At 44.9% G+C, this 24,115-nt stretch overlaps 1 non-coding gene and 1 pseudogene across 1 annotated transcript; one reads left to right on the plus strand and one right to left on the minus strand.

The window, feature by feature from the left end:
• The first annotated feature begins 19,541 nt into the window (after window positions 1-19,541).
• LOC136138784 (peroxisome assembly protein 12-like) lies at window positions 19,542-21,744 on the plus strand (annotated as a pseudogene).
• Window positions 21,745-23,892: 2,148 nt separating this feature from the next.
• LOC136139583 (Z30 small nucleolar RNA) lies at window positions 23,893-23,989 on the minus strand. The gene has a single exon (XR_010657104.1). It is a non-coding gene; the product is annotated as a Z30 small nucleolar RNA (small nucleolar RNA).
• Window positions 23,990-24,115: the final 126 nt, after the last annotated feature.

A 24,115-nucleotide genomic window follows, 5' to 3' on the forward strand; every position in this document is an offset into this window, starting at 1 on the left:
GTATCTTCATCCTTACCACCATCACTGGTGATCCAAAGGGATGCAAGGATAATTAAGAATGTAATCCTTGCCTCAAAAGCTAATTGGAACAAAATCCAAAGGCCTAATGGAATAGAGTGATAATCTGAACCTATCATAGATTTATGATTTTATCCACAATTATCTCCTCAGAGCCTCCAAGACCTAAAGCTACATCTTTTTACAAATACATCTTCAGTTAGTCACTCCAATATTTAAAATAAGGAAAAGTTTGTTTCAAAAGATCTCCCCATTACTTTCCGTTAAAGCAAATCTGATTTACTTCCCTGCCTGAAGATGGAGTCACTCTAAGACATATATTCTGAAACAGAGTAAAACTGAAAGAGAAAAAAATTTTATCAACCTCTTCACCATTACATGCAACTGTCAATAAAAGGAATTTCTTTCAGAAAAAAAAGAAAAGCCTAGATTAGTAGGACAATACTCTTTCATGACAAACACCTAGAGAGGCAAACATCTAGAGAGGTGTTATGCATGGATTTTTTTTTAAATTATGCTTTTCATATTTCCAACAACCTACAATTCCCCCGCGTATTCCCCAAAATAAAAAATATGCAAAAAACTGAGTTATTTGTTCAGTCACACTGAGTGCTAAAGAGGATCAGAACTGGTGTTAAAACTTAAAAGAACATGGATCCCAGCTTCAATTTAACTTTTCTGTTCCAATTTCCAGAATTAATCCAGTTGACATAAGGCTCCATTGGTAAAACGAAAACAGCATTTCTCCCCAAATAATGAGACAATGTTTTCTGATTTGAGAAACCCTAAGATTTTGTCCAATGTACTTGACTTCTTTAAATACATTAAAACTTTCTTTTAATAATATTCCTGCTGCATTCAAAAATGAGTATCTTCTGGGATTTCCCTGGTGGCAAAGTGGTTAAGACTCTGCGCTCCCAAAGCAGGTGGCCCAGGTTCGATCCCTGGTCCGACTAGATCCCACACGCGTGCCGCAACTAAGAGTTCGCATGACGCAACTAAGGAGCCAGGGAGCCTCAACTAAGGAGCCCGCCTGCCACAACTAAGACCCGACACAACCAAATAAATAAATTTTTTAAAAAATGATTATCTTCTTACTGACCACCATCATTAATAATACTTATCACCAAATTTTGGACAGATGCCCTGGCACCTACTCATTATTTTCTGGTCAAAACAACATGAGTGATAATATATTTGGCAAACTTGAGCGATAATACCTCCACAAACAATGGTAATTATGGATCTGAGAAAAAAGACCTAAGCACTCAACAAATCAATGCAATTAAGGAAAAAAGCCAGAAAATCATAAAATAATGAAAAAAGGTTGGCTCAAGTTTGTTCTCTAAAATGTACTACTTGGACTATTTAAGGGAAATTAGACTCATCTGTTATCTTTCCAAGGAGCTACTTAATGTTTATAGTACTGATCCTTACACAATAGTGCTTTTAGGTTGTACAAGAATTTCACTGAATTTACCTTGTTAAAAGAAGTGAGCTAGAACTCACACAAATCATTATAGAATACAGAAATTTCTGATCTGACACTATTTGTTATAACTTAAAGTGAGCCTGTAACAGAGGCTTGCCTTATGTAGTATTTTCACAATGTCTTTTCTAGCTAAAATTCAAAGAATTATAATCTTTTAATCCATTTAATCACTTAATCCATTCACAGTGTAAACTAAACGTGAAATAGGCAAACTGAAGAAAGGAGTCCTTCACATAAAAGACCTGGAATAGGGACTTCCCTGGTGGTGCGGTGGTTAAGGATCCGCCTGCCAATGCAGGGAATGTGGGTTTGAGCCCTGGTCCAGGAAGATTCCACATGCCACAGAGCAATTAAGTCCGTGTGCCACAACTACTGAGCCTGTGAGCCACAACTACTGAGCCCACATGCCACAACTACTGAAGCCCACAAGCCTAGAGCCCGTGCTCCGCAACAAGAGAAGCCACTGCAATGAGAAGCCCACACACACCGCAACTAGAGAAAGCCCACGCACAACAACGAAGACCCAACACAGCCATAAATTAATTAATTAATTAATTAAAAAAAGACCTGGAATAAATGTGAAGTTATCATCTAAGAACTTATATATACAAAGAGGAAAACCAGTATACAGAAATGATTACAGTACTAGAGCCTGACAGGAGGGCCACAGCTCAAGGCCATTATGGTCTATCCAGGATGTTGTTACACCACTCTAATCCTTTGGGATCATCAAAAGTTAAAACTTGCTTAACATTTAAAGACAAAAGCTGCTTGGAATTTCTCACTGTTTCTTTGAAAAAGGGCCCCAAAATCGTTCTGTTTTCTAAAGCTCTCATACACATTCACATATATTAAATTTTTAACAGAAAATTTCAGCATAATCTGTTAAACATTAAATTAACCTCGTCTTAAATCGTACCTTTATTAGTGACCCACACATTTCATTACTTCCCCTAACAAATTTCATCATCGAGGAATAGATTTCTGTCCTTTTACATTGTGAGCACTAAGTTCTTAACTAGAGAATAATGTACCAGCCCACAAAATTTCAGGGAAGAGGAGAGAATCAAGTACATGATCTTAGACCCTAAATTAAGAACCCCTGCTTTTCAAGAGAAAGGAGAAACACACCACTCTCTTATCTCGCACTGTCCTACACAACAGTAATGAAATATCCCTTACACATATTGGCAGAGCAACATTTTATCATGTCAGTTCCTGACTTAAGCCAAAAGAAACTCCCCCAAAATAACAATAAACCAGCCTAAACAAAAACAAATGAGAAGAGTCGGGGTTGCACAACACTGTGAATGTACCAAATGCCACCAAACTGCTCACTCTAAAATGGTTAATTTTATGTTATGTGAATTTCACCTCAAAAAATTGCATATGTATGCATTTTTTGGCTGCGTTGAGTCTTCGTTGCTGCACGTGGGCTTTCTCCAGTTGTGGCAAGCGGGGGCCACTCTGCGTTGCTGTGCGCAGGCTTCATTAGTTGCAGGATGCAGGCTCAGCAGTTGCAGCACATGGGCCCCAGAGCACGTGGGCTTCAACAGCTGCAACGCATGGGGTCAGTAGTTGTGGCACACGGGCTTAGTTTCTCCGTGGCATGTGGAATCTTCCCAGACCAGGGATCAAACCCCATGTCCCCTGCATTGGCAGGCGGATTCTTAACCACTGCACCACCAGGGAAGTGTCTGTATATATTTTTAAATGAGACACTGTTTTTTTTGTTGTTGTTGTTTTTTTAATGAGACACTCTTAATCACACACCAGAGACGAATATGGTCAGATTCTCTAAAACACAGGATGGTGAAAACTGTTGTCTGGGGCTTCCCTGGTGGCGCAGTGGTTGAGAGTCCGCCTGCCGATGCAGGGGACACGGGTTCGTGCCCCGGTCCGGGAGGATCCCACATGCCGCGGAGCGGCTGGGCCCGTGAGCCATGGCCGCTGAGCCAGCGCATCCGGAGCCTGTGCTCCGCAACGGGAGAGGCCACAACAGTGAGAGGTCCGTGTACCGCAAAAAAAAAAAAAAAAACTGTTGTCTGCTTTAGAAGCCAAAGAAAAAGCAGCCAAGATAGAGTTCAAAGAATAAGTCAAGTATCTGCTGAAGAGCCTCAAAACTCAAGTTCCTTCTGGGAGCTGGGGGAGAATTTATTCCTCAGGAGAGTCCCAGGGCAAAGCCAAGCCATCATGGAGCTGGAATTCACACTACCTTTTTACCAGATCAAACTAGAGAAGTCACCGGCTGTTCTGAGGACCTGAGGTATGACCTCAGGACATTGTTAAAAAATAATAATAATAATGCTGCCACAGTCAAAAGCACAATCAGTCTAACTTTCCTAGCCCAGAGTATGATGTCACTGCATTTCAGAAAAGGTCTCCCTGTACAGGATTATACATCTAGATTTAACATAACCTAATTTCTACTAAATATAGCTTGTAAAAGTCCCTTCTCAACTATTCCTCCCTCCTTCCGGTGCCCATAAAGAGACTAAGGCCAGAAAAAAATTAATAGGGTCTTAATTTCAAATGGCTCTCTGGGAAATGGCAGCTAAATTAGAGTTGGCGAGGCCACTAAATCCCCTCTTCGCATAAAGTAGGACTTTACACAGTTGGTGCTAGTAGGGAAAAAGTGAACAGCTGACCAAATTATAAAGCAGAAAGGTCATCTCAGCAATCTTTCATTACAAGGGTGACAGGTGCTAATCAGATATTTCAATAATGCAAAGACAATGGCATCTTCAGGTATCATTTATTGGCTAAGAAATGACAGCAGACAACTCATTACAACAGACACACCTGCAATTTCCATTTAAAAATGACCACAAAATAATCTGTTAATATTATCCGGTAAGAAAAAAGCTCAAAAGTTTTACATCCAATTCTTAACTGAAATAAACTCTGGAAAACTTACGCCTGGAAGGAGAGAAAAGAAGGAAGAAAGGAAAATGCGTCCTACCTGATTCATTCCCTGTTCAGCTTGGTTCGTATTTTTTAAAATACGGGTGTGTTAAAGAAGAAAAAGAAAAGATGGAAGAACTGGACTTTCTTGAGTCTCTTAAGTCACAGAACGTTAGCTTTGTATTACCTTTACCACCCAATTTTCAGTGAGGCTATTTGCAGAACACACTATACTTTCTGCTTCTTTGGGAGTTTAAACTACTAAGGTACCTGCAAACAGTTCTCATCTTACCACCACGCTTAGTCATCATTGGAATGTGTCACACGTTTTCTTGTACAGCTGCATCTCCTTCATCTGCTGCTTTCTATTATGACTCTGTAAGTGTACCCTGAGGCTAAGCGACAGAATTATACCAGGGAGGTGATTAATAATTTAAATCGTTCCCCACTGAGACCACTTCCTTTGTCACTCTTCCTTTTCTAAACTTACTGAGTTTTCTTTACTTTCTCTTTTAAACCACGATTGTAACAGTGTTTGGCATTTAAAAAACACTTCTTAAAAGTCAAAGCTTAATGAAGCATTCACACTTTATTCACACTGCTTCATAATGAAGCAGCCAGGTGAGTTGAAAAAAAGTCTGCCCCGCAAATGGGCACTGTTTTCATGCTCTGAAAACAAACAGCATGAATCAATTCTTTGGATTCAAATATGGAATAACAGGAAGTTCCAGTTTCTTTACCTCTGTCTTAATCTACAGTCTTTCCTCAAACCAGACCGCTCCTTCTAAGACCAGAAAGAAAAAACTCCGGGCTAAGATTTACTCCCACCTGCTTCCCCCTCTCTCACATCGGGTCAATTCTGGAGGTTTCTCTTCCCGTTCTCCAATGTCAGGAATTCCTCTTCTTTCCCCAGGTGGTCAAGATTCTAGGGATATGTTCCTCCATTACGAGGTGAGGGAGAGGTGTCTCAACCTCAAATTACAGAAGACGGGTGAGGTCTGCCCATCTATGAGCAAAACTCTGGGGGAACCCCTTTCCCCTTCTGGTACCTGGACACGTCCCAGCCTCTCAGTGAACGACGCCAAAGCGGGAAGAAAGTTCTCCCCTCGGCCTCCAGTCTCTACCGGCCACACCCCTGGCCTCTGGCCCTCCTAACCCCCCACTTCGAACATATCTTTTCCCCGGTGCCCCCCAACTCCCAGTTGCCACCCCGCGGATTCCCTCACCCCGCTCCAGCGGTGGAGTCCCTTTCTCCAACCCTCTTCCTCACAACGGTCACACCCGACGGCTCACTCCATCTTCAATGGTCACGCTCCTAAGATTGCTCTCCTCCGCCCGTCTCCAACCAAGCCTGGCCCCCTTCCCCAAAAGAGGGACACACCCCAAAGTTAGCCGCCCTGAACTCACCGGAGGCAAGGGCAGGGCTGGCAGCAGCAGCCAGAGAGCACGGCCCGAGCGGTGTGGCAATCGTTTCCCGCACGCCACGACTCCTTCTCCAGATCTAAGCCACTGCGCAAAACCCACTTTGCCAGGGACAAACATGGTGGACAGGAAACTCTGGCGTCAGATAGCCTCGCCGTGGGACGCGTCATCCAGGCGCGCGGGAGAACCAGAAAGGCGGGCATCTCGGTCGCCTTGGAGACGGAAAAATTTTGCGCAGTTGGGAAGCGACCTGAGGTCCGGGCCTCCGAAGAAGTTCACTGACGATCGGAACGGATCTATTAAACAAGCTGACATTCCCTGGATTTGTTTCCTCCCACAGGAGTTCTCTAAAAACTTACACATAGGGATAGTGAAACATCCTGTTTTCTTAAAAACAAAACAAACAAACAAAAAAAACCCAGCTAATTTCCCTGGCCAGTTCAGGAATGTGGGCAATGGTGATCCAGCCCAAGACCATACAAGGGCAGTGGGACTGGAGGAGAGTGGTGCAAGGAAAAGAGGTTGACATGGCCTCAGATCTGAGTTTGAATCCATCTGAGATCGAATCCCTGTCCTGAATGTGATTAGGAAAGTTACTTAACGTCTCCTCAACCTTAGTCTTACTTGTGAAATAAATCCAGTGATATAACTCTCTCCAGCTTGTGAAGCTTAAAGTAGGTAAGGCGCCCAGCATGTAATAGGCGTGCTTACACAAAAGTAAGTTCCTTTCAGAAACCAAGACCTAGATATCTCTGTACCTTCCCCTCAAAACGAAAACTTCCCACCTAAAACTGCTCTAAGTAATAATAAAGTCTTTAACCAAAAAAAGAAGAGGAATGTGAAGAATGAGAGCCTGAGGCAGAAGTTGGGAAACCAAAGTGCAAAGGGGACTGAGAAGTAGAGAGGAAGAAGGAAAAGCAGGTGGTCATAATCATTTAGGACGTTTTTAGAGTTCTATGAAAGTATAGGAACTATATACTATATCTCTGAGGCCTAGCCACCCCCTCCCCAAAATTTGTTGAATGGATAAATGTATGAGTGAGTGGTCAACAACAACAGTTGCTAGAGAGGAAAGGAGGAAGGGCCGAAAAGTGTCCAAGGATTTAGCAGCACAAAGGTCTTCGATGTCATTGCTGAGACCATCAGCAGAGATACTGAAGGCAAAAGCCATGCTGAAGAAGTCTGAAGATAAATGGGAGGTAAGGAAATGAAAACAGATAACTCCATAAGAAAGTATAGCTGAAAGAGAAGAGATATAGGATGGTGTCTGAGGGAGAAAGTAGCAAGCATTTTATTTTTAAGTTCTATATTCATACATTTTCTTTACACTAACCCTTTAGCAATACCATGGGTTCAATCATTTTTCCTACCCATATGACTCCAAAATATCTATCTCTAGCCTTGACCTAGTCCCCAAACTTCACCACCAAATTGCTAACCGCACTGATCGTAAGTCTGCACATATGGCCCACCCAAATTAAGCAAATCATAAGAGTATTGGGGGGGGGGTGTTTAAAAACTGTGGTTCCAGGTACAACTCACAGAAGACAGAGGTGGATTTTGTAAAGAGATGCCACCAGAAAAATCTTTGATTCATACCTCTCCCCGGTTCAAAAACTTTCAACAGCTCCTCATTTCCTAATTTGTACAGAACCTGTCCTTCTCCCAGTTTTCCCCATTTCTTTGCTCTTTAGTTTTCTCATCTACAAAATGGGAGAAATACTAATATCCAATCATAATATCATTACAAGGATGAAATGAATTCGTGTACATAAAGCACTTAGAACTATGCCTGCACAAAGTATGGACTATGTAAATATTTGCTATGATTGCAATTATTTGAACAAATTACACTGCCAGAAATTACTAGCCAGAAATCTGGGGGTCATTCTTGATTTCTCTCTCTCTTAACTGCCACATTCATTCCATCTCCAAGTTGTCAATCCTACCTTCAAAATATATTTCAAATTCATCCAATCCCTTCTATTCACCTCATTATTCCAAGCCACCATCGCCTCTTGCCTCAACTACTAGAAACCTCAACTCTCCTCCCAACCATTATTCATACAGCAGCCAGATTTCTGTTTCACTTTTTTTTTTGAAGTATAAACGAACATCCCAAAAAGTGCACACCAAAAATATAAAGCTTGATGAATTTTCACAAAGTAAATGTAACCACATAACCATTACGGGGTCATCTTAAAAATATAAACCTGGTCATGACTCCGGTGTATAAATCCTTCAATGACCTCCCATTATACTTTGACTAAAATCCAGTTTCCTTCCCATGGCCTATGAGTGGTTAGGCTCCTGTCTACCTCTCTTTAATATCATTTTATCCTTTTCAGTCACTCCTCATTTCCTCTTCATTTCACCTCTTGTTAGCTTTTGCAGCTCTCAAATAGGCCAAGCTCTTTCCCATCCTAGGGCCTTCACAACTACCGCTCCTCCTACCTAATATTCGTTTTCCCCAACTCCACACAGGGCTGGCTGGCTTATAATTTAGGTCTCACTTTAATTGTAATCTCATAAAGGCACTCCCTGATTTCCCAGTCTAAAAGGTTCTTCTCTCCCAGGCCCCACTGCCACCCCCATCATAGCCCTCTTATTCCATTTGTAAATTATATATTAGTCTCTTTACTTGTTTAGTATCTCTCTCCCCAACTAGACTGTAAATTCCATGAGGGCAGATACCAAGTCTGTTTTTATTACTACTGTCTACCCAGCGCCTAGCATAATGCTTGGCGCACAGCATGTATTCAGTAATAAATGAATAAGTAAATTATTCAGGAATAAATGAATGAATGTCCACAAGCAAAGTACTAAAACTAGCATTTAAGAGCCTCTATATTATGGTCAACAGTATAGACTATGTATTATTGGTCTATTTTCCTCTCTATATTTAAAGCAAACAATTTCCTCCTCAAATACTATCCACGCTGCTCCCTTAGCCTGGAAAACCCTGTCACCATGACTGTGACTTTCCCCAAATGTACTCATCTTTTGAGGTCCACCTAATCCACAAAACTTTCTCAGTGGACATCTGGTCCTGATATAAGATGCAGGAGATACCAGGTTACATCGCTGTATTAGAAAGCAACTGGCAGAAAGAAGCTGAGATAAAACGTGAGGTTAGAAACGATCTTCCCCTTGGTTACAAAGGCCAATATAGCTTCTGTTTAAGCTAGTTTAAACGGCCTCATTTCTCCCAGCTCTTATTGTCTCTTCCTCTAAATTCACCATATTAACCTATCTGATGGTTCTTCACACCTTTTAACGTAAGTGCAATCAATTTCTGTGTCTTGCTTATTACACCATAAACCTGGGAGTGGGATTTGTGATGAGGTGTTTATTATTTATTGGCTGTAATAATTGACATTGTTATTTTTGACTGCCTTTTTTCTCACATAACAACATCAGTTTACTTTTGGAATATTCTCAAAGGACTATTAAGGTGTCTTGCGCTCTTCTGGCTTAAGAGTAAAACAGCGAGTGGAGATGAAATCTGAACCAAGGTCAGTCAATAGGGATCTGAATCATAAGTACAGTGACAGAAATTTGTTGAAGCTCGTTCATTGCAACAGCGATGCCTGTATGACACTTTGCTAATTCTTGCTAGAAACATCCAGTAGGACTGTGTAATTCCTGTTCCCTCAGAGCTGGTTTTCCTTATTTTATTAGCTACTCCATATTCTTCTAATAAATTTTTTAGTTTAAATTAGCCTGTTTTCTGTTGCTTGTAACCAAAGAACCCTAACTGATACCAATGTTTAACTAACTTCCCACTCGTCTTAGGTGATGCTATTTCTCAACTTTGTCTTCTTGCTGTTCACTTAAGAAAAGCCTCTCTGTAAGAGCTACCACTAACCAAGAACCTAAAGCTAGGTGTTTTATATAGATACATTATCTCTACTCCTTAAAACTCTGTAAGGTAAAATCTTCCATCAATGTGACTTTCTCCAGCAGGTATCCAATCAGACTATAAAGCACTCTTTTTTTTTTTTTTTTTGGCCACGCTACATGCAGGATCTTAGTTCCCCTGGCCAGGGATCCAACCCATTCATCCTGTAGTGGAAGAACAGAGTCCTAACCACTGGACCGCCAGGGAATTCCCTGAAACACTTTTTGGAACCACAATTAAGGTTAATTTGCAAGATTTTATTTCTCCTATTGAAACAACTAAACCCAAACCTTGTTCCAGCGTTCTCATTATGTGAAACAATTAACTATCTTTATACCATAACATCCTCTATGGTATAAAGTAAGCAAACTTCTATTTTTAGCTATGTAGCCCAGGGGTTGAGGGGAGAGGTTGGAGAGAGAGGCGATGAACTTTAACTATTATCCAAATTCAGTAAACCTGCAGCTACTCAAGGCAATTGCATACGATGTAAAAGCAGTGAAATGCCCATTGGTCGCGAGACCCCTCCACTAGACCACCAGAGATGAGAGTCAAAGCCAAGCGGCAACGGTCCTTTATTGCAGGTTCGAACCTGGACCTCCGTGCACTCGTTGCCGGTGACGCTGAGAGGTCCCGATGGAGTTTTGTACAGTTCTTTTATAGGTTGGTACAAACAAGTTCGGGACTTTCCGCGGGGCTTTCCAGGGGTGGGGGTTATTGATTGGTTAGCCTCCACATAAGGACACTAGTCGCCGTCTGATAGGCTGTTTGGTCGCGAGGGGAAGTTTGGCAAGCATAGTTACAGAAGCAAAAAGCGGTTGGTTAAGTTTCGGGGAAGGGGGAAGTTCTCTTGGGTTTCGTTTCTCATTCCCCCCTTTTTATGTACTAGAGGAGCCAATCTTGGGTCCTCAAGGCTCAGTTTCTTCAGTTTCTAGGGCTTCATAGGGCTGATATTGTGTTTGTAGTACCATTAGCTGAATTGTATTTATTCTTTCTCGGACAAAATTCATGACTTTATTAATCAAACAGGGGCCTATAGTGAGTAGGAGGAGAAGGCATAGTAGAGGGCCTAGGATGGGAAGGAGGAAGGGAAGCATCCCATGAAATCCTGACCAGAAGGGATTATCTGCTAATTCCTTTCGGCGGCGAGCTAGGTCTTCCTGGAGCTGGTGGATCTTGGTTCTTACAATGCCTGATTTATTTGCATAGAAACAACATTTTTCTTTGAGGGCAAGGCATATTCCACCTTGTTCAGCTGTCAGCAAATCTAAGCCCCTTCTATTTTGTAGGACTACTTCGGCCAACGAATCTAATTGGTCCTGTAAGTCCCGAATGGTCCCGGAGAGGGTTTCTACATCTTGGATCAATTGTCTGGACAGCTGGTTATAGGAATGGAGGGAGACCCCTAGGCCGGTACTCCCTGTGGCCACAGCTCCTGTAATTCCTAATCCTACTAGGAGGGGTATGACTGTAACGGCTCGTTTAATTTTTCCTCCCCAGAGATCAAAGCTGGGAATGGGCATCGGGGTGTCTCCTGAAATTAGATCTAGATTGGGGAGGAGGGTGGCCAGGGTGCAAACCCCTGTCCAATTTTGGGGTAGATAGGTATATGCTAGATTATTTCCACAAACAAAAACAGTGGTGTTAGGACTACAGAGGGAGGAGTTCACGGGGATATATTGATTACACCCAGAGGATGAAAAGATCCCTAAATCAATACTGTTATTAGAAAAGGAATCATTTTTAACAAAGCAGGAGGCATTAAAGATGGTTGAAACTTGTATAGAGAACGACTCAACGAATGAGGTGGGGTTACATCGATCACTAACGCTTAAATTGATAAAGGAGGGGATTGCTATAGGGCGGGGCGATCCCTGGGGAAGACAAAGCCAACAATCTTGTGTAAAATTGGGGTTGGTGATATTTAAAAGCGCAAAAGTAGCCTCTAATATAGTCATGGTCTGGGGGTCTATTCCTGAGGGATTGACCTTGGGGAGTATTAGTGGGTGGTAGCTGAGCTGCGGGTATAGATGTCGGTAAACTTTTTCTATTTGTCTTTGGGTTTTTATCTGGCGTACCGCATCTTGAGGCCCCCCTCCGTCTGATATATGTATAGGGGCCTTAATATTCCAGCATACTGGGGTCCCGGGGGTGCCGGTGCACCCAGCTTGAAGGTATTTATTACCATTTTTAATGGTGGGGCTTTTGTTAGTTTGCAGTATGGCTGTAAAATAAGTCCTGTTATTGGCCCCTGTACATTGCTGGTAAGAGGAATAGCACATGCTATGCATTGATTCCTGGAAGGTGGAACAGGGGCAAGTAGCCCGGGGGAGAAGTGGTCTAGGCTTGGGGTGGCATTCCCATTTTTGAGCAACCCCGGTGTTCCTATATGCTCGCACAAGATATGCAGTAACTCCCCCACAGTCCTGCACATGAGTATATTCTCGGGGAACAACACCAGGAGTCTTGGTAGTACCTCCCCTGCATTCGCATGGTGGGCCATATAGTTGTTGCATTAAAGTATTTTTATCAGGGGGAGAGCTGAATCCTCCTTTTGTGGCCCGAGGGCCGAAGGTTTGGACTATCATTAGGGCTATCAACATTACCTTGGTCATCTTGGGGAAGGGTTTGGCGCAAGGTTAGTTTGAGGGGATTGTCCTTATTCCGGTTAACCGTCCAGGTGACGTCAGCTCTAGTGGCCTTGATGAGGTCAGAAAATGGGTCTGCCGGTTTGACGTGGGTGTAATGGATCCAGGCAGCTATATTGTCCACCTTGACGGACGTCGGCGTTGTCAGGATGATCTGGTAAGGTCCTTTCCACCTGGGTTCCACGGTTTCTTGTCGATGGCGTTTGAGGAGGACCCAGTCACCTGGCCGGAGCTGGTGTGGGGTAGGCGGAGGTCCTGTTGTATATAGCTCTTTTAGTTTAGGCCAGATTGTCTCATGTGTCCGCTGTAAGGCTTGAAGGGAAGACAGGAGATTATTTTCTATGTCTCTTTGGATAAGGTTGGTCTTTAGGTTTGGGATGATAGGAGGAGGCCTTCCATGCATAATCTCATAGGGAGTAAATCCTAACTTATAGGGGGAATTTCGCACCCTAAACAGAGCGTAGGGGAGTAGGACTACCCAGTTAGCGCCGGTCTCCATAGTCAATTTAGTTAAGGTCTCCTTTAAAGTTCTATTCATTCTTTCTACCTGCCCTGAGCTCTGGGGGCGGTATGCACAATGTAATTTCCAATTAGCCCCAAGTATGGAAGCCAGGTCCTGACTTACCTTAGAAACGAAGGCTGGCCCATTGTCTGATCCTATCATAACTGGAAAACCATACCTGGGCAAGATCTCTTCTAGTAGCTTTTTAGCTACTATCCGTGCGGTCTCCTTCTTGGTTGGGAATGCTTCTGTCCAACCTGAAAAGGTATCTATAAACACCAATAAATATTTATATCCATATTTGCCAGGTTTTACCTCCGTGAAGTCCACTTCCCAGTAGGCCCCGGGTTGGTTTCCTCTTTCCCAGGTGCCGGCGGTTGATGGGTGGGTGTTGGCATTATGGAGTTGGCAGACGGCACAGTCAGCAACTAGTTGTTCAGTCTTTTCAGAGACATTTTTAATTTTAAGTCCAGTCTGCCTGATGAGATCCTGTAGCTGGTGGGCGCCCAAATGGGTGCTACGGTGGATCCGCTCAAGGACCAGGGTTCCTAATTTTTCAGGAAGAAGGATGTTGTCCTTAACGTCCCGCCACCATCCGTCTCTAACCTGGGTTAGAGGGAGCTTATTTATCCACCTGATGTCATCTTCCGAGTAGTCGGGTTGGGGTGGTAATTCTCGAGGCCCTGGATCCGGCAGTTGCAAGGGAAGTAGTGGTATTGGTGTATATGCCACCTTCCGAGCTGCCTGGTCCGCCAAATTGTTGCCTCGGGCGACTGGATTTGTGGGTTTTTGATGCCCTGGGTAGTGTACAATGGCCAACTTTTTGGGTTCCCATATGGCCGCTAGTAAGGCTAGGATTTCCTCCTTGTTCTTGATGTCTTTGCCTTCTGCCGTGAGCAATCCCCGCTCTCGATATATTGCCCCATGTATATGTGCGGTAGCGAAAGCATATCGGCTGTCGGTGTATATGGTGGCTTTTTGGCCTTTGCTCATCTTGAGAGCTTGGGTCAGGGCAATTAATTCCGCTTTTTAGGCAGAGGTCCCTGGGGGAAGGGCCTCTGCCCATATAACCTCAGTTTCTGATGTTACCGCTGCCCCTGCATACCTCTGACCGTGCTGGACAAAGCTGCTGCCATCAGTAAACCACGTGACTTGTGCATCCGGTAGGGGCCGGTCACGTAGGTCTTCTCGAACCCCATGGATCTGGGCCAATATTTCTGTACAATCATGAAGTGGGGAGTCCAAATCTGGGTCAGGTAATAGGGAGGCAGGGTTTAATGCCTGCGGTGGAGTGTAGCTGATTCTGAGGGGATTTAATAGCAGACCCTGATAGTGGACCAGTCGAGCATTGCTCATCCATCGGTCGGGAGGTTGTTTGAGAACCCCATCAATGGCGTTGGGGGGTGGTGACCTGTAATTCCTGTCCCATAGTTAGTTTGTCAGCATCTTTCACCATTAAGGCCGTGGCGGCGATCATCCGGAGGCAAGGAGGCCAGCTCGCAGCCAGCGGGTCCAATTTCTTTGATAGGTAAGCGACAGGTCTGGGCCAAGGACCGAGGGACTGGGTCAATACAACCTTAGCTATGCCTTTGTTTTCATCCACAAAGAGGTGGAAGGGTTTAGTAACATCAGGGAGACCCAGGGCGGGTGCAGATAGTAAGGCAGTTTTAATCTGCTGAAAAGATTGTTCAGCCTCCTCTGTCCAATCAAAGGGTGTCTGTTCTTTGGTGGCTAGGTATAGTGGTTTGGCCAGTTCAGCAAATTTGGGTATCCATAAACGGCAGAACCCAGCTGACCCCAAAAATTCCCTCACCTGTCGAGGCGTGGTGGGTCTGGGGATGCGGAGGACGGTCTCCTTTCGTGCATCTGTGAGCCATCGTTGCCCCCCTTTCAATAGGTATCCCAGGTAAGTTACCTCAGGTCTGCAGATCTGAGCTTTTTTGACAGAAGCCTGGTATCCCAGGGTGCCGAGAGTCTGCAGGAGGTTTCTGGTTCCCTGTAGGCAAGCCTCAGCGCTCCCAGCAGCTATTAAGAGATCATCAACATACTGCAGGAGGGTTACATTGGGATTTTGTCTCCGATACTCACTGAGATCCTCGTGCAGGGCTTCATCAAACAAGGTAGGCGAGTTTTTAAATCCCTGGGGAAGCCTGGTCCATGTAAGTTGTCCGTTTATGCCCCTTTCAGGATCCGACCATTCAAATGCAGAGTTCTTGACTTTTGGGCGCCAATGGTAAACTGAAAAAGGCATCTTTGAGGTCCAGCACAGTGTACCATTGTTTTTCCGGACTAAGGGCGCTCAAAAGACTATATAGGTTGGGCACAGTGGGATGGATGTCTATGACCCGCTTGTTAACTTCCCTCAGGTCCTGTACTGGGCGGTAGTCTTTACTGTTAGGTTTGCGGACGGGCAGCAGGGGCGTATTCCAAGCCAACTGGCAGGGACGCAGTATCCCTAGGTCAAGAAGCTGGCGAATATGAGGAGTAATACCAGTCTTGGCTTCTATAGGCATGGGATATTGTCGGACGCGCGCAGGATCCGCCCCTGGTTTAATTTCTATGAAGAGGGCTGGGCGGTGTTTGGCTAGTCCCATCCCACCTGTTTTTGCCCATGCTCCAGGGTACTGCTGAAGCCATGACTCTATATCTTGGTTTTGGGAGGGTGGTTCCTGGTGAAGTCAGTACTCATCTTCTAAGTTTAAGGTGAGCACAGATATGGGTTGATTGTGAGGGTCTGTCACGATGGGCCCCTCTGGTCGGAAATGAATTTGTGCTCCCATTTTAGTGAGTAAGTCTCTCCCCAGTAAGGGGCAAGGGCGATCGGGGATAACCAGAAAAGAGTGGGTTACTTTTCCTGTGCCCAAGTCCACAGTTCTCTGAGTGGTCCAAGGGTAACATTTGACTCCCGTAGCTCCCTGGACCCAGGAGGATTTGTCAGAAACTTTCCCATAGGATTTGATCAAGACCGAATGTTGTGCCCCTGTGTCCACCAGGAATTGGACTGGTTTCCCCTCCACTTGCAGGGTTATCCTGGGTTCGGGGAGGGGGTCTGAACCCCGTCCCCCCTATTCTGTATCATGTGTAAACAGGACTGGGGTGGCCTTTGGTTGCCAGTGCCCCTGATTGGGGCGCGGCCACCTTTTCTTGGGACATTCCCGACCCCAGTGGCCCTTTTCCTTGCAATAAGCACATTGATCTTTATCCAATGGTTGCTTGGGAGGTCGAGTGGCTGGGGAGCCCCCTTGATCTTTCTGGACGATGGCAGGCAGGACCTTAGTCATTTTTTCAGTGGCTTTAAGCTGTTTGTCCTCTGGGGCGTCTCGGTTATTAAAGATGCGCTGGGCAATACGGAGTAAGTCTGGTATCTGTTTGCCCTCCAAATCTTCTAACTTCTCGAGTTTTCTCTTAATATCAGGGGCTGCCTGGTTTACGAAGGACATTACAATGGCAGCCTGATTTTCGGGGGCCTCTGAGTCCATAGGGGTATACTGTCTAAAGGCTTCCATTAATCTCTCTAAGTAGGAGGAGGGGCTTTCTGTTTTACCCTGTATAATTGAATATACCTTAGCCAAATTAGTGGGCTTGCGTGCAGCAGCCCGGAGACCCGCCATTAGAGTCTGGCGATAAATAAGCAGTCGTCCCCTACCTTCTCCAGTGTTATAGTCCCATTCATCCTGCCGGGGGGCGAGTTAAGGGAAAGGCAGCATTGATGAGGTCAGGGTTAGCAGTGGGTCGACCATCATCTCCGGGAACCAATTTCCTCGCCTCCTGCTGGATTCGTTCTCGTTCTTCGGTAGTGAACAAGATCCGGAGGAGTTGTTGGCAGTCATCCCAAGTGGGCTGATGAGTAAACATAACGCTGTCCAGAAGAGCTATCAAATCTTTAGGGTTATCTGAAAAGCGGGCATTCTGGGTTTTCCAATTATATAAGTCGCTGGTAGAAAATGGCCAATATTGGAGTCGGGAGTTCCCTGACTCATGGGGAGGGCCTATTTCTCGTAAGGGCAGGGCTATGGTGGAATCAGGGTGGTGGGACCTTGGGTCACGCTGAGTGCGTCCACGGGTGCGCACAGCCGGCCCATGGGCATCGGGCAGGAGGGCTGGCTGTGCCTCTCGGTCTTCTGATTCCTGCCTAGGTGGCTCCTCTGGAGGGGCCACTGGAGGTTCTATCGGGGGGGGGGGGGAAGCGGGGCCAGGAGCAGGAGGGGGAACCGGTTGTGGGGCCAAAGGAGGAGGCTGATATGGGGGGGGTCATCTAAGGAAAGGAGGTCTTGGCTATCAGGGAGTATGGGTGCAGTTGGGGTCTGAGGCTTGGGAGGTTTAGTTGATCGGGCCGCAAGGATTTTACATGTCCCTGATGACAAAAAGGGGGCCATCCAGGGAGATGGGTTTTCTACCATGTCCTGCCATACCAGGATGTAAGGGATCTGGTCTGGATGGCCTTCCCTTCCTGGCAAGAAAACTCTGGATTTAACTTTTAGGATTGTAGGGAGACAAAAGGTACCCTCGGTGGGCCAGCCAACCCCAAAAGTTGGCCATTCGGAGCGGCAGAAGGTGACTAGTTTTTTTTCTCCGGATGTCCAAACTGAGGTTAAGTCCTCGGGACTTAACATCCCCAAAATTAGCGAGAAGAAGGGAGAGGGGGGTGCTCTGCGTTTGGCCCATGCTGTAGATCCTGAAAGAGATTGGTTAGGAAAGGTTAGTCTAAAAAAAACGAAAGTGGGTAAGAGCAGTCCCAATAGCAGAGCCTGTAAAAGGAGGAATGGAAGGTTAACGCGTGCGCGCTTCAGACGGGCTATAGACCCAGATGCGTTACGGTGGACGTCTCCAGCCGTACCCGGCTAAGTGTCCTATAGCGCGTCCGCCAGGACTGTCTTAGCCCCCAGAACAGAAGGTACCTTAAGCCGGCAAACTTACCGATCGGTTGTCAGCGATGACCCATTGACCTGATGTCTGGTGGGTTCGGGGAGGAATCCCGGACGAGCCAAATGAAATGCCCATTGGTCGCGAGACCCCTCCACTAGACCACCAGAGATGAGAGTCAAAGCCAAGCGGCAAGGGTCATTTATTGCAGGTTCGAACCTGGACCTCCGCGCACTCGTTGCCGTTGACGCTGAGAGGTCCCGATGGAGTTTTGTACAGTTCTTTTATAGGTTGGTACAAACAAGTTCGGGACTTTCCGCGGGGCTTTCCAGGGGTGGGGGTTATTGATTGGTTAGCCTCCACATAAGGACACTAGTCGCCGTCTGATAGGCTGTTTGGTCGCGGGGGGAAGTTTGGCAAGCATAGTTACAGAAGCAAAAAAGCGGTTGGTTAAGTTTCGGGGAAGGGGGAAGTTCTCTTGGGTTTCGTTTCTCAGCAGTTTGCAAAAGGTCAGGTTAATTACATTAACTTTGGTATACAATGAAAAGTACCTTCTCTGCCAAGCCTCCCCAATTCATGCTAGTTAGAATTCAACAGCATCACTCCGTTTTAGCACTGTATTCATATCGCTAATGTGACGCATCCTACCGTGTTCGAGGGTAGGAACCATTTTCATTTAGTGTAGCAAGTGCCTAGAGTTCCGCTTGAACGTTACCTAACCTAGAAGACAATTAAGGTACCAGCTTGAATGAAAAATAATCGTCCCAAACTCTGAACAACAGCAGGAAATTTTCTGTTGTTGTTAATAATTGGCAGCCATAAGGCTAAGGCTTCTATCTCGGCTTTGTCGCTTCAAATCCTTCCCGAAGGCGGCAAAAATAGTGAGCCACCACCCCCGCCGCAAGCAAAGTGAGCCTTCCATCTCCACATTCCCTTGGGTCCCTCGCCTCTCTCTATCGCCCCAGGGAACAAAGGCCTCAGCAACAGGCCGAGCTCTGGCTCCGGGCGCCAGACGTCAGTGCGGCGACCCAACACCTTGCCAAAAAGACTCTGTAGAGACATAGCACAGCCGTGGCTTTCCAACAAGACAGCGATACAAAACCAGCTAAGAAAAGTAAAACCTACCAGCGGAAAACTCTCCAACCGAGCCCGCTGGGGGCGGAAGCGGAAGTCCCTGTGAGATCATAGAGTTCTCTAGTTCCGGTCGCGGGGACGCGTTCGGGGCTAGAGCGCCTCTCCACGGCCACCGGGCTCCAAGCGGCTTCTATTTCCGGGTGCGGCTTCTGACATAAAGCCAAGACCTCCTTTCAAACGCGGTGTCGCGTGTTCCTCGCCCCTCGCCTGGCGTCAGCTCACAAGGATTGGAGCGGGCGGGGGTATTGCACAGCCCGCAGCTGAGCCAGGCCGTTGGGGCCGGCCTGCATTGGCACCTTCGATCCCTCAGCGCCTCCTGGCTTTTGAGCCCTCCGGATTGGGAGTCCGTGATTGGCCGCCTCCAGGACTGCCGCTCGAGAGGCCAGTGCTCCTTCGCCGTATCTGTCCCCCCATAGTCACGCTTTTCCCTGTGAGGTGCAGCATTAATCAACTCACCTCTCCCACACACTGCTTCCCTAACGTGGGTGTCCGCGTTGACTTCATTCTTCACCTTCCCTTGAGGCCCCCTCCCCTCTGCCTCCGGAAGAGGTCTTTTTTGCCCAGTTCCTGTAAAAAGCACCCATCTGGCACCCCCAGAAAGTTCATGCTTACTAGAGAGGTTGTGGGCAAAGTAAAACCCAGTGCACACACGAAACTATGGCTGAGCACGGGGCTCATATCACAACTGCTTCTGCGGTGGGTGACCAGCCAGCCATCCATCTTTGAGGTGGTAGCACAGGACAGTTTAATGACAGCAGTGAGACCTGCTCTTCATCATGTGGTCCAGGTAAGGATTTAATTCTCTGAAAAGTTTTAGGAACGTCCGGGTAAAAACCAAGCCAATAATCTGAATTTATTTGTTGGCCTAAGTTTTGTAATAACCAATTAGCATATAATGCACATCACATGATTTAATGGTTATGGAGTCTCTTGTTATGTGTACTGAATACCCAGCACTTCAGGGAGGTTAAGGTAGACCCAGAAAGAAAAGTGTGGAAATTCAGAGGGAAAAAAAGGAAATATAAATACAAGGCATAGTAGCTGTGTAATGGAATGAATTTCATTTATTTATTTTGCTTTAGGTTCTTGCAGAATCAAATCCTGCCCGCTACGGCTTCTTGTGGAAGTGGTTTGATGAAATCTTCACCCTGCTAGATCTTCTGCTCCAGCAACATTATCTGTCTAAAACCAGCGCCTCGTTTTCTGAAAACTTTTATGGCTTAAAGAGGATCGTAATGGGAGACACACACAAGCTTCAGAGATTGGCCAGTGCTGGTCTCCCAAAGAAGCAGCTTTGGAAGTCAGTTATTTTCCTGGTTCTTCTTCCCAGTCTGAAAGTGAAGCTGGAGAAGCTGATTTCTAGCCTGAGAGAAGAGGATGAATATTCCATTGCATCCCCCTACTTCCCACTGGAAACGATTTTACAGAGCCTTTTTGGCAGCCTACCCATTTGTTAACATGGCCTGGGAAGGCTGGTTTCTTGTACAGCAGCTTCGATACATCCTAGGAAAGGCTCAGCATCACTCACCACTGCTGAGTCCGGCTGGGGTTCGGCTAGGTCGACTTACAGTTCAGGATATACAAGCTCTGGAGCACAAACCAGCCGGAGCCAGCATGATGCAGCAACCAGCTGGGAGGTAAGGCCTTAACATTTCCCCAACATATTTGATTAATAAATCCTAAAATCTTATCCCAATTTTATGAAATTTACCCACCTCAGTCCACTTCGGGGTATTTCATAAAATCATCGAAAAATTCTTGTGTCCATAAAACAAGGATTGCCATCCTGGTAACCTTCCTCATCATAATGGCTACATTTTTGCACACACTTGCTATGTACCAGGCCCTTTGCTAGGTGTTTACGTATATTATCTCAATCCTCATCACAGCTCAATGAAATAAATGCATTAGCACCACTTAACAGTTGAGGAAACTAAGTTCTAACATTTGAGTACCTTGCCAAGGCCACACAGCTAATAGGCGGCAGAGCTGAGATTCAAGCCAGATCAGTACAATTCTAAAGACTGCTCTTAACCATTGTGCTATCCTGCTCCTAGTGTCTCTGTTCTCTGACAAGTTCAAATATATTCCTCAGTACTGCTGAGTTGTTCTTTAAGTGAGTTATTTCTTTTTCTGGATATACTATCTTCCACTCCCATAAAAGGTCTATATAATCAATGGCTCATTAATTTCTTTCTCAAAACACAAAGCAAACAAAGCCCTAGTCATTAAAAACAAAGCTTAGCTCCTAGAACTCCTAAACTACGGTAGGTCAGAAAGAGGGAATTGTTTCGAATGGACACTTACAAGTGAAAACGCCAGTCCAGCAACTATTCAATCCCCAAGCTGAATCAACGATTCTAATGAAAAGTGTAAGAATTGCATGCGTATTAGTTGTTCTGTGATTGTACCTAAATAAACAGTTTCTCCTTTTGCCTCCTTGTTCTGTTCTCCAAACGGCGTTGGCGAGAAGATGAAGTCAGCTCTGAAGCTAGCCGTGGGAGGTGCCGCCTCATGCCTCTCTACTGGCCTTTCGGTGGGTGTATTCTTCCTGCAGTTCCTTGAGTGGTGGTATTCATCCGGAAACCAAGAAACCATCAAGTCATTGACTGCCCTGCCTACTCCACCACCACCGGTACCTCTAGACTACAATTCTGATTCTCCCCTGTTGCCCCAAATGAAGACTGTGTGCCCACTGTGTCGTAAAAACCGGGTGAATGACACCGTTCTCGCCACCTCTGGCTATGTGTTTTGTTATCGCTGTGTGTTTAATTACGTGAAGAGTCACCGAGCTTGTCCCATCACAGGTTATCCAACACAAGTACAGCATCTGATTAAACTGTACTCCCCTGAGAACTGAAAGGGATTAGCACCTTGTCTCACAACGAAATGACTGCGCTATAGGGCCAGAGGGCTGGTTTTCTGCACGGTAAATAGCATTGTTTGATCATCCTCAATTAATAATTGTATGAACTTTAAACAGCCACATGGATTTCTTTAAAAGGATGTACTCGTTGATCTTAACCTTTTAGCTTGCTCCCTAGACACCTCTACTTAGAGTTGACCGAGCTGGTCAGAGTGAGGGAATCAGGACTGGCAGGGGATGTGAGGGTCAGCATAGAGAAGGGGATCAAAGAGGGTACTCGGCACAGAAGCTTTTCCTGTCCCCTTCCTTAAAGGACAAGAGGTATAGAAGCTCTCAGGAAAAACCCAAGTTAGACCTCGTAGAGTGGGTAGTGAAGGGGAAGCAGGCCTTTTGAGAAAGGAAAGCATTTATCTGCCTATGAGGAATAGGTTTTATCGGTTTGCAAACAGTATGAAATATGGACCTGCTTTTTAAATTTTTATTTTATTTATTTTTTTTAATACAGTAGGTTCTTATTAATTATCACTTTTACACACATCAGTGTATACATGTCAATCCCAGTCTCCCAGTTCATCCCCCCACCCCCCCCCCACGGACATGCTTTTTATAGAAATACTTAGAAACACTTTCTCCTTCCATATGCTGAGACTCATTTGTTAAGTAACATTTGCTATAGTTTATCACCTTTTAAAGATCCCTTTGTGAACGACACATATCTTCCTTGGGAAACTGGTTACAGGAAAATAGGGGTTGAATGTATATACAGAATAGTCTGAAGACGTCAGTGTGAAAGCAAAGCTATTAATGAAGAGATGAAGTAAAATACTGCCCTAACTATGACTGTGTAAAGACAGTCATCTTTTCATAAGCTCTTTGTGCTTGCTGTTAAGAGTTTGCTAAGCTGACATGAATTATTCTGGCTATTACTAAAGTTTCTACAAAACGCTTAAGTAAAATTTAAGAATAAATGTTTTTTTGGCAAAGAGCTGTTCCATGTCATGATTATGTGGAAACTGAAAGATTAGTCGAGGTATTTAGAGTAAATTTTTCATTCAGGCCACCTTTGCCTTTTTTTTTTTTTTTTTTTTTTTTTTAGCGGTACGCGGGCCTCCCGTTGCGAAGCACAGGCTCCGGACGCGCAGGCTCAGCAGCCATGGCTCACGGGCCCATCCGCTCCGCGGCATGTGGGATCTTCCCGGACCGGGGCACGAACCCGTGTCCCCTGCATCGGCAGGCGGACTCTCAACCACTGCGCCACCAGGGAAGCCCCTACCTTTGATTTTTTGAGGCATTCTGTATTAACATTTTGCTTTTTTTGCTAATCCAATATTGGAGAGAAATCCTCTCCTCCAACAGCAAGAATTCAATCTTGAGTGAAATACCTTATTTCTCAAGTGAAATACTGCATAAACACTTAAGTTGCCACCGGATTGGCAGGGTTAAACATACAGCTTAAAAACATACGGGTTAAAAAAAAAATCATTACTACAAGAGGAAGGATGAAAATGATTTTTAAGTGCCTCTGCTGAGACAGGTGTTGTCCAATACAACTCATTTCAGCAATTCAAAGCACATTTTCTGATAGCACTAAGATAATAGAACTAAATTTTGAAATAGAATATCCTATAGATTTTAAAATATTAACATTTTTATGTACCATGAGAAGAGTATAATGGATATTTGCAAAAATTCTTATTAAACCACAAGGTTTTACCAGAACAAATACCATAGTTAAGTAAACTTTTTTTTTAATTTAAAAATGTTTTAATTTGTTTCAAAGTTAAACCCAAGGCACACTGACTTCACAGGAAATCCAATGAGAAATGTTTTTGTAGGCTGAACACCTGTTTCCCCTTAGTCTCCCCCCAAAAACATGTACATGTTAATTACTTTCATTTTACAATCACTGCTAAATAAACATTTTTAATATAGTAATGAGTCAATAAGGGAACCGAACCAGATTCAGGACTGAAATAATGCAGTTTTCCATGAAGATATCAAAGCCATATTTTTCACCTCAACCTACAAAGAAAAATAGGAAAGTATCAGTAATTCAAAAGAATATTAAACACTCTTACACATAATAAAACCAGTATCCAAATAGGCTAGAACATACCAATGTGGAAAAACCACAACCAGAATCAGCGCAGAGAGAAGATTAAGGGGTCATACCCTGGTCAATGCCAACACTGAAGCAATGGCAATGCCAGGTCAGACTATACTTCACTCATCATTGCATCATTGCTTTTCACCTCCTTGTATTATCTAAGAGCAGCCCAACACCCTATTTTCACATCCAAGAAAACTTAGGTTTGCCCATGAGAAAAAAAGACTTCTTTTTAGATAAGTTGCAACCGTGGGCTTT

This window comes from Phocoena phocoena, chromosome 19 (genome assembly GCF_963924675.1).
Source record: "Phocoena phocoena chromosome 19, mPhoPho1.1, whole genome shotgun sequence".
Taxonomy (NCBI): Eukaryota; Metazoa; Chordata; class Mammalia; order Artiodactyla; family Phocoenidae; genus Phocoena; species Phocoena phocoena.